The sequence below is a fragment of the Eleginops maclovinus genome, chromosome 2 (assembly GCF_036324505.1).
Source record: "Eleginops maclovinus isolate JMC-PN-2008 ecotype Puerto Natales chromosome 2, JC_Emac_rtc_rv5, whole genome shotgun sequence".
Lineage (NCBI taxonomy): Eukaryota > Metazoa > Chordata > Actinopteri > Perciformes > Eleginopidae > Eleginops > Eleginops maclovinus.
This window is the reverse complement of record NC_086350.1, coordinates 15,640,804-15,656,677: the sequence shown is the minus strand read 5'-3', so window position 1 is coordinate 15,656,677 and position 15,874 is coordinate 15,640,804.

Genomic DNA, 15,874 nt, shown 5'->3' with positions numbered 1-15,874 from the left:
TTTGTGAATCAGATTTGGATCCGGTCATGATCCGCGTTTTGACAGTAGAATGTGCGGCGGCGCGCGGTGGCGACGCTGATCCGCCAAGCGGAACCAAAACGAATGTGACAGTAACGCGGATGTGATGACTTGAAAGCGGATCCGTATCGGAGTCCTCTGCTGTGTGGGAAGATGAATGATGCAGATTCTATCTGCCTCTCTGCTTCGGTCATATTCGGATCTTTGATTCTGAATTTGTATTTGGCACAATCAGAACATACATCTGTTGCCGGGTGGCCGAAGCCAAGATTGAAATTATTGGCAAAAACAGAGTAGTAGAGGGAGTAGCTTGTGTGTGCGTGGTTTACAGCCTCAAAGAGCTCGTGCATCTTGCGCACACTCAGGTCAGTTGGCAGATACCTGCGCCCAGGTGCTCCCCTCCGCCCAAAGTGGCTGGCCCTGCACGTGAAGGTCTTGATGTGATCTATGATCAGTTGCCTTCTATTGTCGTTCCCCTCGATGTTTCTCGCACCACCTCTTCTCTCCGGACGAGCCTCTGCAGTCTCAGCATAATACCGGGCAACCCGGGAGGCCCGGTCTTTGCTGATTCCTGTGGTAAAGTGAGGGTAAATTAATGAATTAGATCGACTTCAATGTAAAACCAACATACATACACATCATTACACACACTATATACATAGCCCAGTACACAATCAACTTAAAACACTTATCTTGATGTTCCAAGTAGCCTAGTTTTAGCCAAGTAATCTAGAGCATTGTCTCGCAACCTTTTTTGAGTAACGGCACCCAATAATGTAGATTTCGCACACACACATGCGTGCGCACACACACACACACACACACACACACACACACACACACACACACACACACACACAGCCGTTTTTTTTTCATGGGTTGAGGTAGCACCAGTAAGACATGAAAACTTCCACCCCTGGAGCTTACACACAGTTAGCACCGTTTTGTCTAGAAATGGCTTCAGCCATCCACTACACAAATAAAGGGTTGTGTACAGGGGTGAAAGTAGTTTTTGTTTCTTACCGGTGCTACCCCCCAACCCCCCACCCACAAACAAGCAATAAACAAACAAAATAAACATGTGCACTACAGATCTATGTCGCTGCATGATTATTTTGGGTGTCTCTTCATATGAGGACACTTGTCTCAATTGGCATTGTGTGGTTGTATGTGTTTTCTACTTAGCAGATCTTAACATTAAAACTAGCATTAAAATTAGCATTAAACCTATTGTTTTATCGGTACTGCGCACCAGCTGTACATTTTTCCCGTCAGTGTAACTACAAAGGAAACCGCATACAAAACGGATTTCAATTATTCCAAAAATGAAAACTGTACTCACCCAAAACTGACAGGAACGTGGCCTTGCAAACTGGCACTTTGTTGGGGTGCTCATCACACAGCAGGCTGTATTTTACGGTGACATTCCTCTCCTTCTGTCGGTTTTCGTCGTTCTGACGGTGTCGTTTTGCCTCAGATACTGACATCAGGTGAAGAAGTGCCCCGTCCTGTTCCACTTTATTAGGTTTGTCATGAAACTTCTCAAAATTCATGACAAGGTCATCGGGTGTCAATCTATCTGCTTGGCAAAAGCATTTAGCTGAGGTGTGTGTACATCCAATGGTGGGAATTCGTCCTCCACCAGAGTAGCGCATTTTCTTAGTTCGTTGGCGTTCATGACTGTCTATGTTTAAACGCCGTCGTCTTCCACCAGGTGTGGGCTTAACGGCTACTTCGGAACCATCAAAAGTGTTAACCACATTCAAAACATCCATTTGTCCGATGTATTTCTTTTACACCAACAAGATTTACCTCAAGCCTCAGTGCGCCGCCATGATACTTGACAGGGACGCTCACTGAACTCTACTGTTGCTATGGTTTCTCTCTGCTCACCGAACACTCTGATTGGCCGAGAGGATATGTCGCACTGTGACTCGAAACTAGTGTAGCGCCTATCGCGTTTTGAAATGAAATGACACCTTTCGGTACAGTTTAAACAGGGATATGTAGCGATTTGGTTAGAAACATTTATGTAGCAGTGAGTAGGCTCGGTATACAGCAGAATGACGTGACAAAGTCGTTTTTTTTAAATTTGGCGTTTATCGCGTTTTGGAAAAGAGCTCTTCATATGATAAACAATAATTTATTGTATTTTAATTTACAATATTATCTTGTATCCCATTCAAATTACATGAGTTACCTGCCAACTATTTTTGCCAGGAAATAGCTGTTGTTTATAATTCATTATTTTATTGTAGAATGTTTTACAGCTAATATATGTTTGTTTGTCATGTTTTGCTAATCAAGCACTGTAATTTATTGTAATTATAATTATTTTCAGCTATTAATAATAATAAAACAAGAGTCAGTGCTGCAACAATACAAAACATTTATTAACACTCAATACAGTGTATACCGGATGTGTATATTTTCAAACTCACACAGACATGAACAAACTCACATAAACATACACCAGACTGCACAAGACTTGCAGCCACACAGTGTAACTTTGAATTGTTGCTGCAAATTACAGTAGTTAAAGTCAAATGTGTAAAAAATAACCACATTTTGGAACCATTGTTTTTTGTGCCATTGTTGCTTCTTGTTGCTGCAACGGGCTCAAAGCCATTCAAAGTCCATTAACCTTTTTAGAAGTGCAGAGACATGAAGGTTGACATTGCTGTTCCTCTTCTCTTGCACCTTCCCACTTCTTGGACTGATCCACTTTGTGGCCTTTGTGCCAGAGGTTGGGTTGATCCCTAGGAAGCACCTGAAGTCACAAAATCAGGAAAAAGACACTTAATGAAATACATTGTTTACAAAAGACAAAACCCATCAAGTTGCAGTTTTTCATCATTTTTTGAAATATACAAGGATATTTTATTGTCACATGCAGAGAGTAGGGTAGAGTAGGACATGCAGTGGCGGGTAGCGCTGTGTGTGTGTGTGTGTGTGGGGGGGGGTTCTTTAAAACTTCTTTAAAATTTGATTTAGTTGCAGAGTGCCATGCATGCAAGCTGAAGCAGAAAGTAGCTTTGCAAAAATAAAAAAACACCATTTTGTCGCTGTCCGATGCAGTGGCGGTCTTAGCAATTTGGGGGCCCAAGGCGAATTTAGCTAGGGGGGCCCTCAACATTAATATGCGAGAAATAAGTTTCAGATATCACACCATCGTATGTCAAAATGCGAAGTATTTATTGAACAAAATTAGTTAAAAAAGGAAATAGGCAAAGTTTGTGTACGTGCATGTGTGAGAGAAAGAGAGAATGAGTATGTGAGAGAGAGGTGTGTGTGTGTGTGTGTGTGTGTGTGAGAATGCATGTGTATGAGAGGGAACATATGTGGGAGTGAAAGAGAGAGAGAGAAAGGGTATGTGACTGAATGAGGAGAGATTGAGTAGAGTGTGTGTGTGTGTGTGTGTGTGTGTGTGTGTGTGTGTGTATGTGTGTGGGGCACCGGTTTTCATGCATCAGGGTCGGGGATGTGTACATCTGTAGAAATCTAGAACAGAAAAGAATAAATGCAAACACATTACCAGTTAACACATTTTGTAATATGATACATAGTATGCACAACCATTCAATTTGCTTGAGATGATAATGATTAATTATCAAGCAGGGTTCAAGTAGTCACAGGAATGCACTGCAAAATCATTACCTCACTTCTTGTCCCTGTCTCTGTGCTGTCCTCCTCTCTCTCCTTCTGCCTCTCTGTTTCTATACCTCTTCTGCTTCTCTCTCAGTGGTATGTCCATGTGTCTCAAGCTTACTGTCACTATCTTCCTGCTTCTTTTGTCCTGTTTATTTCTCTTCTTATGAACACTGAACAGGTGGCAGTTTTTTCTTAAACAAATCTGACCTTTCTCACTTTGGCCTCTGCGAATAGGGTTATAACTGCATCCATGTCAAGGGACTGTTGGACCTCATGCTCTATTGAGATTGTGGCAATGGCAGACAGCCTATCCTGGGCCATTGTAGACCGCATGTATGTTTTCAGGCGTTTCAGGGTGGAGAAGCTTCTCTCACCTGAAGCCACCGTCACAGGGAGAGTAAGGAGATGTCGTAAGGCTATGCTGACGTTTGGGTAAATGTCTAAGACATTCTCCTTGTAGATGTGGTCTAACATTTGAAGTGGAGAGGTGATGTGTGGAGGGAAGGACTGGACAGCTCCTTTGAGCTCCATCTTCAGGTCGTCTCCATCTACATCTCCTATCACTTCCTCCAGCTTTCGGCAGCAACCATCCAGTTTCCCTGTCTGAATAGTGCCTCTTAATGAATCGGATGAGTAGAGGAACCCATAGAGGTCAAAGAAGACCTCCATGTTCGAGAATCGCTCCTTTAAAGTGGACCTGGCTGTGTCCACTAGATGGAGAAAAAACTCTCTTTTAAAGAGCTCCTCCGGAGTAGACATATGCTCATCTCTTCCCTCATAATCAAACTGCCTCTTCCTTTTTCTCTGTCGCACAACAGGCCAGCTCATCTCCACCTCCATCTTTTCTGCCACTTCCCTGGCATCTGTTTGTGCAGAATTAAAGCCACACTCCCTGTATTCTTCCAGATAGTCTGCCACTGCCATGACCTCTCTCCTTAGTGTCTCAATAGACACACTGGGGCTCTGCAAGATTTTACTGACACGGTTTATGTGGTATAACACGTCGTACCAAACAAAGGTGCTCACCATGAATGACCACTTCATCATGTTCTCCTTGAGGCTGTCAGCAGTGGAGGCGCATTCTGGATCTTTCTTCAATGTTGCATGCTTGTGCACAGCTGTCAACGCATCAACGATCTCTGGGAGTTGGTAGCGCACAGCCTTGACAGCATCCACCCGGCACTCCCATCTTGTAGTGGACAAGGCCTTGACTGAGAAAGCGGTAGCACTTTATAATAACCATTCCCTATAAATGGTCAATTAATGGCTTATTATTGAACAACTAATGGCTTATTTAAGTATTTAGAAATGATATAATGATAGTTAGTTAATTATTGTTAACCGTTACTAAGCTATTTATTAATGGTCAATTAATGGCTTATTAATGAACAACTAATGGCTTATTTAAGTATTTAGAAATGATGTAATGATAGTTAGTTAATTATTGTTAACCGTTACTAAGCTATTTATTGCAAGTACTTTGCAAACCATTTACAATATTTTGTCAGATGGCCATTATAAAGTTGCAGCTGGTGATAGTTACACCATATTGATTGCTAATGAGTAATTTGTAGAGTGTATATTAGTTATCTATAAGAATTACCAAGATGGTCATTCTAAAGTTGCCACCGATGGGAATTCATTAAAAGTATGTTGTCTGTAAACCATCTATAAACACTGTCAAGATGGCTATTCTAAAGTTGCCATCGATGTGAAGTTATTGAAAGTATGTGGTCTGTAAACCATCTATTAACACTGTCAAGATGGTTATTCTAAAGTTGCCATCGATGAGAACTGCAATTGCAAAATATAAATCAATGGGTTAAATTGCAAATGACACTAAAAATGATAGATTAATAGTATTAACAGACATAAGAGCTGATTTCACGGTCAGGTTCAGACATTTATTGAACTTAAAGTGAAGTTAAGACAAACATATGGCAAGTAACCAAAACATGACTCGCCGATTAAAAATAATAAAAAACAAGTAAAAAATATTGAGGTCTTGACACAAATAACAACCCTCCTTTAATAAATGTGCGCGCGTGTGTGTGAGAGTGAGAGACAGAGAACAATAGCACAACAAACTGGACATAGGCCCTTTAAAGAAACAGTCCACCGTACTTTACCAATGAAATATGTTCTTCTCAGAAGTGAGACGAGATGATACATACCTCTCCCAGCGTTGTGCGACCTCCCAGTCAGTCAGACGAGCTGTCACTCCTGTTAGCATTTGTAGCTAGACCATGAGCTAGACTCAGCATGGCCAACGGTAAGTTTAAGCCCCGAAACTTACCGTTGGCCACAAATGCTAACAGGAGTGACAGCGCGTCTGACTGACTGGGAGGTCGCACAACGCTGGGAGAGGTATGTATCATCTCGTCTCACTTCTGAGAAGAACATATTTCATTGGTAAAGTACGGTGGACTGTTTCTTTAAAGGGCCTATGTCCAGTTTGTTGTGCTATTGTTCTCTGTCTCTCACTCTCACACACACACGCGCACATTTATTAAAGGAGGGTTGTTATTTGTGTCAAGACCTCAATATTTTTTACTTGTTTTTTATTATTTTTAATCGGCGAGTCATGTTTTGGTTACTTGCCATATGTTTGTCTTAACTTCACTTTAAGTTCAATAAATGTCTGAACCTGACCGTGAAATCAGCTCTTATGTCTGTTAATACTATTAATCTATCATTTTTAGTGTCATTTGCAATTTAACCCATTGATTTATATTTTGCAATTGCAGTTCTCATCAATGGCAACTTTAGAATAGCCATCTTGACAGTGTTAATAGATGGTTTACAGACCACATACTTTCAATAACTTCACATCGATGGCAACTTTAGAATAGCCATCTTGACAGTGTTTATAGATGGTTTACAGACAACATACTTTTAATGAATTCCCATCGGTGGCAACTTTAGAATAGCCATCTTGGTAATTCTTATAGATAACTAATATACACTCTACAAATTACTCATTAGCAATCAATATGGTGTAACTATCACCAGCTGCAACTTTATAATGGCCATCTGACAAAATATTGTAAATGGTTTGCAAAGTACTTGCAATAAATAGCTTAGTAACGGTTAACAATAATTAACTATCATTATATAATTTCTAAATACTTAAATAAGCCATTAGTTGTTCAATAATAAGCCATTAATTGACCATTTATAGGGAATGGTTATTATAAAGTGCTACCCCTAAAACTTGAATATTCCATTAAAAGAAAACACTTGGAACAATAAAACAAAAAAAATATTTGATTTAACCTATGAAACTTAATTTAAAAAAGTGCAGAATCAGCATTATGGACATCCATTTCACTTGCGCCTTCAATGTTTTCGTTATAAAACAAAAATCAGTTGAAGAATATGCATATAAGTTTTTGGATACTTACTTAAACATACCACCTCATGAATAAATAAATAAATGATGAAAAAGAAAATGTTGGTGATCAATAACAATAATCCATGTGTACCAGGCGATCACTGAAAAAAACATTAAGTAACACCAATGACGTGCCATAACACCAATGACATGCAATAACATCAAATAACAACAGTGACTACTTTTTTGGAAATAAACTCATTTTTATTTCATAAACTAATTTATAAAGTCATTTCATAAACTCATTTCATTCCAGAAACTTATTTCATTTTCATTTCTTACAATCATTTCATAAACTCATTTTCATTAAAAAAAAAATCATTTCATAAACTCATTTAAAATCATTTCATAAACACACGTTCATTTCATAAACACACGTTCATTTCATAAACACACGTTCATTTCATAAACTCATTTAAAATCATTTCATAAACACACGTTCATTTCATAAACTCATTTCATAACGCTCATTTTCATTTCCTAAACTCATATCATAAACTCATTTCCTGAACTTGATAAACTCTTTTCTCCATTCCTCACTTCAACATCCCAGCTCTTCCTTGATGAACGCCCAAATCTTTTCATCCAACTCAATGTACCTCTTGTTGGCAGCGACTGGCTCTGGCATGAGGCACATTATTTGATGATCTTCGTACCAGTTCACATCCTCAATTGGAGATGGCCAGTAGAACTTATTCAGGTCATACCTGCCTGACCTGTGCATGCATTTGATCTGGATATTATGGTTCTCCACCATCAGGATAATGCCAGGATATAGCTGCCCATCATAATTTACAATGCACCACTGCCCGCAGTGATGGCTCTCAATCACATTTGGCCTGTGTGATTGTGGCTCTGATTGGGCTTTCTGTGTGGGTGGAACATATCCAATTGCGATATCTTGCAGACTGAAACATGGGCAGTCCCACACATTCTCGCCTGCCTGGCAGAAGCAACTTACATCCCTGTATTTCATGTTTCCAGGGGTCAAACTCAAAACCTGGTGGATCTTCATTGTCCCCTTAATTGCTGAAAGAGGAACCTGCTGCATTCTCTTTGCCCTCTCCTCCACATCTTCGCTTACAAAGAACAGCTTCACCTGTGTACCTGCCTGAATCAATGCCTCATAAAGAGCTCTGGCATCTGGGATGTCTCTTCCGTGGCAGATCAAAGAATCTGCAGACCTCTTCAAGGCTCCTCCCACCCCATCCAGAGCACCCTTCCCATGGCTTGCCTCAAAGAAATTCCAGGTTGTATTTTTGAAGCCTTTTTGGTGTGGTTCCGAGCTAATCATATAGAAGTTGCCCTTTTGTTTGTATTGCGTTGCTGGCCTGTCAGAGAAAAAATGCAGGTTTTTCACATCAGAGTATTCACTCAGCACCATGTCCAGGATGGGGTCCAGATGAGCCCATATGGCCACTGGATTATGCCGTCTGCAGGGGGAAATGGTAGCAAAGGACAAGGGGGGCTGTTCATGCACATACAGAACTCCAGTGTGGAGGGTCGCTTGCTGGTGTGACCCCCCAAAATGCACCGACTGAATTTCTTTGGCGTATTTGCAGGTGAAATTCTCGCTGAAATCAACATGGATAAGGCAGTCCTTAGCAGTAAGGTTTTGTCGGAGGTGCTTGTAGGCATTGTACTGCCACCGGATGTTAAAAATGTGCCTGCGAAAGCGGAAAAGCCTTTCTTGAAACTGAGAAGCTAGCTCATCTTCTGTCACAGTCACATCTCTCTTCACTGTGATGGTGCTTTGTTTCTCCTGCTCTTGTTTGGAGTCAGTCTTCACCAGACACCACTGGGTTAGAGTAACCTCATCTGTGGACGTTGGTTTGGTAAGGGGGTATGCTGTGTTTTTGCATGCCATGCAGTCGCCATAGGCACAGGCCTTTGCATTGTGTGGTGATATGGCATTGCAAACAGTGGCGTCAGCCATTTGATCCACATTTTTGGAATCCAAGAGACCATGTTTGTGAAGTGTGTCAGCTATGAATTGCAGATTTTCATGTGTTTTACACTGGCATGTCTCTCTATCCTGTGCATTTGGCTTAACCACCCAAAAGGGTCTATGTCTGCAGAAGAAGGTGTAAGACACATCTCCATATTCAGCTACAAATTTCATGTGAAGGTTTTGCAATAAGTCACAAAGAAGCGTTCTTTGTTTCTTGACCTTCCGAATGGTGAGGGTGTTTTTTTTCCCTGTGGTCATTCTACTGACATCATCTCTCAGGTAAAACTGTCTCACCAACGCCCTTTTCCCAGAGGCATCTTCACACCTGCTCCTATGTTCTTTACCAGCTTTGTACGAGAAGCTTAAGCTCTTCTGACACAGTGCCTGGAACCTGCATCTTCTTATTTTTCTTCCATGCTGAATCGAGGCAATAGCCCTCTTTGTCTTCCCCGTTGTGGAGGCTTTGTATTTTTCCCTCAAATCATCCAGCAGAGCATAATGGAAAGTCAGTGTTTTTTTCACTGGTGATATGACAGACTGACCTTGAAGAATTTGTCTTACTCTTGTGGATGGACTCCCAGGATTTGCTGTTTGTTGTTGTTTTGTGGAACGAGACCATTGCTTCTTGTATTTGTTGCATTTTTTTGTGAGTTGTTCTAATTCGTTCTTCAATTTCCGTATTTTTCTTTGTTGTCTTTGATTATGACTCCTACGGACTCTTCTTCCTTCTTCTCTTTGCCTATCAACAACATGAAGTATGTAAGAATATTAAATACAAAACTCACTGACAAACACATGCAAACTGACACTTTGCACACATTATTAGTCACTCAGACACTCATTCAATCACTCATGCACATACACATACAGTACAAATGCACATACATATCCTCTCTCTCTCTCTCTCTCTTTGTGTCTCTCTCTCTCTCTCTCTCTCTCTCTCTCTCTCTCTCTCTCTCTCTCTCTCTCTCTCAGAGATAAAGAGAAACTGATGAACTACTGTATATTAAATACTACATGCCACAAGGGGCTGAGATGACAAAAGAAAAAACCTGTATTAACATGTGCCAGGTCTACCTTGGGATGCTTGGTGATCTGTCTGGAGAAGAGGTTGGGGTCAAGACTGCCTGGACTACCCTCATTCGCTGCCTGCATCTGGCTTGGTACACACGCCATGCCTTTCGCTGAGCTCTCCTCTCTCTTTCACTTAACTCTCCTACATTCTTCCTTTTTTTGTTGACGATATCACTGACATAACCCTCACGCCGTTTCTTCAAGTACTCTGCCCTACGTACAGGGTCTGTATCCAGTGTTGTGCGTGAACGAGTTCAAAAGAACGCGTTCATTGAACACGCTCATTTTTTCGTGAACGTTGAACTGAACGCAACACATTTTTCAATAAAGAACTTGAACGTGAATTAGTTCACATTATGTGTCATGAACGGCAGACATCACTGTAAATGAACGTTGGCATTTGTTTTCCATTGAAAACTGAGTGACATCTGTTTTCTCTTTTGAAACGCAACGAGAGAGAAAGTTCCTCCCTCCTGTAGGTGCCGCTTAAATCATGTATCAACGCAGAAATAGTTTTGGCACTGTATGCGCAATGCATTGAGGGCAACGTAGTGTCCGGCTGAGAATAGTTGAGTTGAATAGTTGAAACGTACTGGCTTCCGCACGACGTTACCCATGATGAATTGCAGCAGAGCGGCTTACGCATAGCAACGCCGAGAGCGCGGAGGGCTGGAGGCTCGAGAGAGAGAGAGATACAGAGACCAATGACGAGAGTGAGAGAAAGCGCTGCGATTTAAAAAAAAAACAAGATGGCTAGTGGAAGTGATGGCACGGAGACGGACTCCGATTCTCCTCACGAACATTTAAAACAATTTTACACTCTTGCAAACCAAGACCCCGACGGCAAAAATCTTTCCTTCCTGTGTAAGATGTGTCCACCTGCGCAGCAAAAACAAGTTAGGACATCGACAACGTCCTTCTCGAATTTGAAACGGCACATTGAATTAAAACATCCATCCAGTGTGAATGCAATTCAAGAGTTTTGCTCATTTCATACACACACATAGGTATATATAATATCATATATATCAAATAATATATTCATATTTCATATTATATATTCTTTATTTAATTGAATGCTAGTAGATTTCATTGCACTAAGTATAGAACTGGTCTATCTTGTCTGTATTGCTACAAGTTTCAGCACCTGTTAAGAAACCCACAATAGCAGTGTTATGAGCAAATGTCTACAATGAACAGTTTCAAAGAACGTATAGTGATTTCTAGCTCGTAGTGTGAAAAAAAGTATTTATTTGAATATCTCACGAAAAAAGTGAAATGAACTGAACTTTGAACTAGTTCAGAATTAAAATTGTGAACTTTGAACGTGAACTATTCACTTTGAGCATGTATGAACTGAACTTGAACTAGTTCAGAAAAGCTGTGAACTGGCACAACACTGTCTGTATCTCTCCGCTGCCTGTATAGTTTCTGCTTTTCAGCAACACTCAATTTGGCCATACCTGAAATATTGAAAAGTACAATAGCAAAACAAAATAACTATACAATAACTATACAATACAAATAACTATAAAATAATTAAACTGTTTTGGTAAAGTTTTTTTCTCCACTTGATGTTTTTGTTGGACCTTTTATACAGGAAGAAGAGTAACACCAATGACAGTAACACCAATGACAGTTTGGGGAAAAAACTACAATTAAAACAAAATGGCTGCTGAGTGTGAGACCACATGCTTTCAGTGTTATCAAAAACTTAAATTTATTTGATGTATTCAAGTTTTATTTTAATTTTTCCCAACCCCATGGCTATAAACTGAGTAACACCAATGACGGGCTTCACAGCTTCATATACAAATCTAGAAGAAATCATGACATTTTTTAAAAATGAAGCAAGACATCTGACTTACCTCATGTGCTTGACCACTTGACCACAGGAAATTACCTCTTGACCCGAAGGAAGTCCAAAGAAGTGACATGCAAATTTCAAAATAAAGTGTTTTGTGTAGCGATAACACCAATGACATAATTTTGGGTGACAGATATTTATTTGATATTATTAATAATATTTAACTATTTCTTAACTATTTATATGTCCTAGTCATTGTATGTAATGTTAATGAACATATAAATTTGATTAATTTAATTAAAAAATGTATTTTTAAATGAAATTATACACTTCCACTTCCATGTATTGTAATTGTGACACAGCGATTCTATGAATGTGCCATTTTAAATAAGTTGATAAAATTAAATATTAATCATTAGACCAATAGAGTTTATTTTTACATTACCAAAACAGTCTTTATTAATTGAATATATATAATGTATGTGATTATCAGGACAACTTTGGCAGTTTTGGAGTCTACAAAAGTGTGTGACAGCAATATCCACCGTTTTTGGAGAATGACCCGGCAACATTTTTCTCCAACTCTCTAGCTAGAGCAGCTTTATTTGTGTTGCGCAAAGATCCATCACCATTGGCGAGGGCCCATGGCAGAGGACCCAGGGGATGAGCTAAGACATCACTCATGTGGAGCTGTCGGCTCTCAGCCACTAGGATCATGTGGCCAAATAAGTTTCTATCAGCCTTCAGAACTGCTTGCTTGGCTTGTCCTAGGTTGCGTGGCTTTTTTTGGATGTCTGAGAATGTTTTCAGCTTCTTTTTTGACATTTTGTCATGGAACTTTGTAGTTCCAGCTTCTAGTCGTTCTCGTTTGAAAGCTTGATATGCCTCTTCTCCTATCTTGTGAGCACCAAGGAGATCTGCTGCTATAGCTGGTGGGGCAACAGTTGCAGTTGACAAGCTGATAACATCTGAGTGGTCTTGACTAAATGGATTTAACCAACTGGTATCCATGAGCTCAACAAGGGACTGGACATCAGCCTCATCTCTTCTGATTCTAGGCATCTGTAGATCTGGGTGATTGAGATGTGAATCACGTTGACCCACCATGCCCCTAAGCTGTCTCAGGTAAGCACTCCGGTATTCTGATGTCATGTAGTACTTGGTGACAGCTGCTGGTTTGAGGCTGAAGCCCTTTGTTCCTCCAGGTGTTTGTGTGTCCTTATTTACAGTCTCCTCAAATGTCTGGTCCACTGAATTCTCCCAAAGGGATTCCTGCTACCAATCTGGACCGAGAAACCACCTTGCATGAAGTGAGCATGTACTTCAGGTTGGTCAACAGCTAGTCTTGTCATTGATGCGTAGTAGTAGGGCAGGAAACGGGCGTAGTTCACCTTGTCATATGCAAAGCACCAAGGAATCATCTGTCTGATAGATGCAAGGTGTAGCATCCAGTCCCCTTCTCTAGAAGCGCGAAGTAGTCCTAGCATGATCTCCGCCATGTCCAGGTAGGATATCCAGAATGCTGAAAGACCTTGCCCACCTCTGAGAGATTCCAGGAAGGCTTGAAACAACTCCATGATGCAGTTGCACGATGCATTCTCCATGAGCTCTCCAAGTGATGCCTGAGACACATCGTCGTGGAAGTTGCCAATGCTCTCAAGGGCTGCTTCCAGGTGGTGAACCTCTCCGGGATACTTGCCTTCTAGCCATGGAAGGAAGGCATTCCAGGCAAGCCTCATCATTGCTTCATACACAAGCTTGTGGAGTCTGACTGCACGGTTGTACTTCCGCCCTTCCATCACACCCGTTACCGACCCTTCTGCAATCACACCTGACTCCACACAGAGATCCCTCAGACCTGCATCCTGGAATCGTTTTCCCAGAATGGAGAGCAAATTACAGATTGTGTGAAATACCCCCATCCTGATGATGATGTTATTGAATTTCTCATGCTTCCACACTATCTCTGCAGCCTTGGCGTAGAGTGCTTGGTCGAATACACAGACGATGCTGTTCAACTGCAGAGCTTCTTTGATGCTGAGTGTCCGGTTTAACACTTCATGCACCGTAGCCAATTCAGTAGCAGGAGCATTGATCGTTGGCAAGTAGCTGACAGTGTCCTGGACCACTGTGACATTGTTGCGGATCTGAATGTTAAATCCAGTCCAGCTGCTGATGTTTTGTATCTCAGGGGCAGACATTCGAGTGAGTAGCCAGACAAGGTTCTTTTCCTTTGCAGTCTGAACCTGAGTGGTAGAATTGGCGTTGACACTTTGAGTGGTTGGTGGGCCCACCCGCTGCCCAGCATTGTAGATGGGTAGCATCATTAGTGCAGGGCGTATGCTCCTCTCCTTTGATTTGGACAATGCTGGCATGACTTGTGGTTGTATGGGCCCAATAACTTTTGCCTGCACAGCGATGCCATTAACACGATGGGAGGTGCCTGCTCCACTGACTGTCTCCTCAAGTCGGTCGATGTTGTCCCATGCCAGTGTTGTGAACATACATGGATGAATGTTGACTGGAAGTGTGATGTCATCCTTAGCATATTCCATCTTCTGGAGACACAGGGCTGTATCAATCTCTTGGACCTGTGAATATGAAATGCTATGTCCAAGCCGGTTGAGGATGTGGACAAGTTCAGTGTTCCCAGTGAGAGATTTTATGGCAAACGGAAGTTTAACCGATCGATATTAATAGTTGTTTTTATTGTCAGCCTGGCAAGGACGTAGAAGAAGTATCTTAATGATGGATCCAGCAGGGTGACAGGCTAGGATACCTAGCTGCTGCTAACATCATTCAGGGACAACAAACTCGTAGATTCTAGCTAACAGCTGACCAGTTAACGCCCACGGACGCTTACTAGGAACGCCCCTTATTTATTTTTTTTACCTAAAGGAGGCTATTGATTTGCAGACAGCAGATGTAGGGCTACTGAATATGAATGAAATGAAGGAGATGAAAGATTTTTGTCACTTACCGATTTAATCCAGTACACTACAGGATAAGCGTCTTCAGAAAGGTTCCATACTGTAAACGAAGCTCACCTCGCGTGCATGAAATAGCACCCTTTTTAGCCAAAAGGTTCTATCTCCTTGGCTAAGAACCCCCATGTTTCTATATAAATACATTTTCCTTTTTCTTCTGTTAAAAACTGAAAGTAAATGCTCAACTGCACACGATTATTGTCATCCGAATACAACAATGTACATACGCGTATAAAGGCTGATCTTGGTGCCATCTAAGAATCAGATTTTAAAGAGATAACAACAAAACATGTATGAAAAATCAAACTTTATTTTTTTCCAATAGTTGCAACATTTGACTTTAACAAATAATGTACACATATACAACAAAAATTAATGACCAAAGTTATATCACTGTTAAGATGATATTAGAACATGTGCGATTTCGGGAAATCTCGCTAAAGCGCTGAGCAGTGAAAACGGTAATATAGCCCAAAAATATAAAAAGCTGCTTTTGTGCAAGGGTTATCATATATTAATATGCTTATATCAGTCTTACAAACAACTTAATATAGGTAAAGTTTTGCCCCCTCAGATGGTACCAATATGTGGTCTGGCCCAAGGACTAGTTAGCCCGTTCCTGTTTATTCCCCTTTCTTCTTCAGGTGATTCAAGCACGACTAATTAGGCTCACTACTGCTACTACAGGTGGAATTATAAAATAGCAACTTGCCTAAATGCAAGATTTTAATCATGTCTTTCCTGTCAGATTGGCAGATAGGAATTCCAAGAGTTCAACAGATAAAACCAAGTCATTTAAAACATGCACATAAACAATAACTTGTTCTATTTATTGACATTTCATTAATCAATAACACATTTATCTAGGTAGTCAGAAAAACCACACTTGCTTTTATCAATAAATAAATAAATAAATACATAAATAACGTTCAATAGTGGTGTGTATGTTAATTGTTTGTTGAGCTGACCATCATTCATGGTCAAGTGCATCG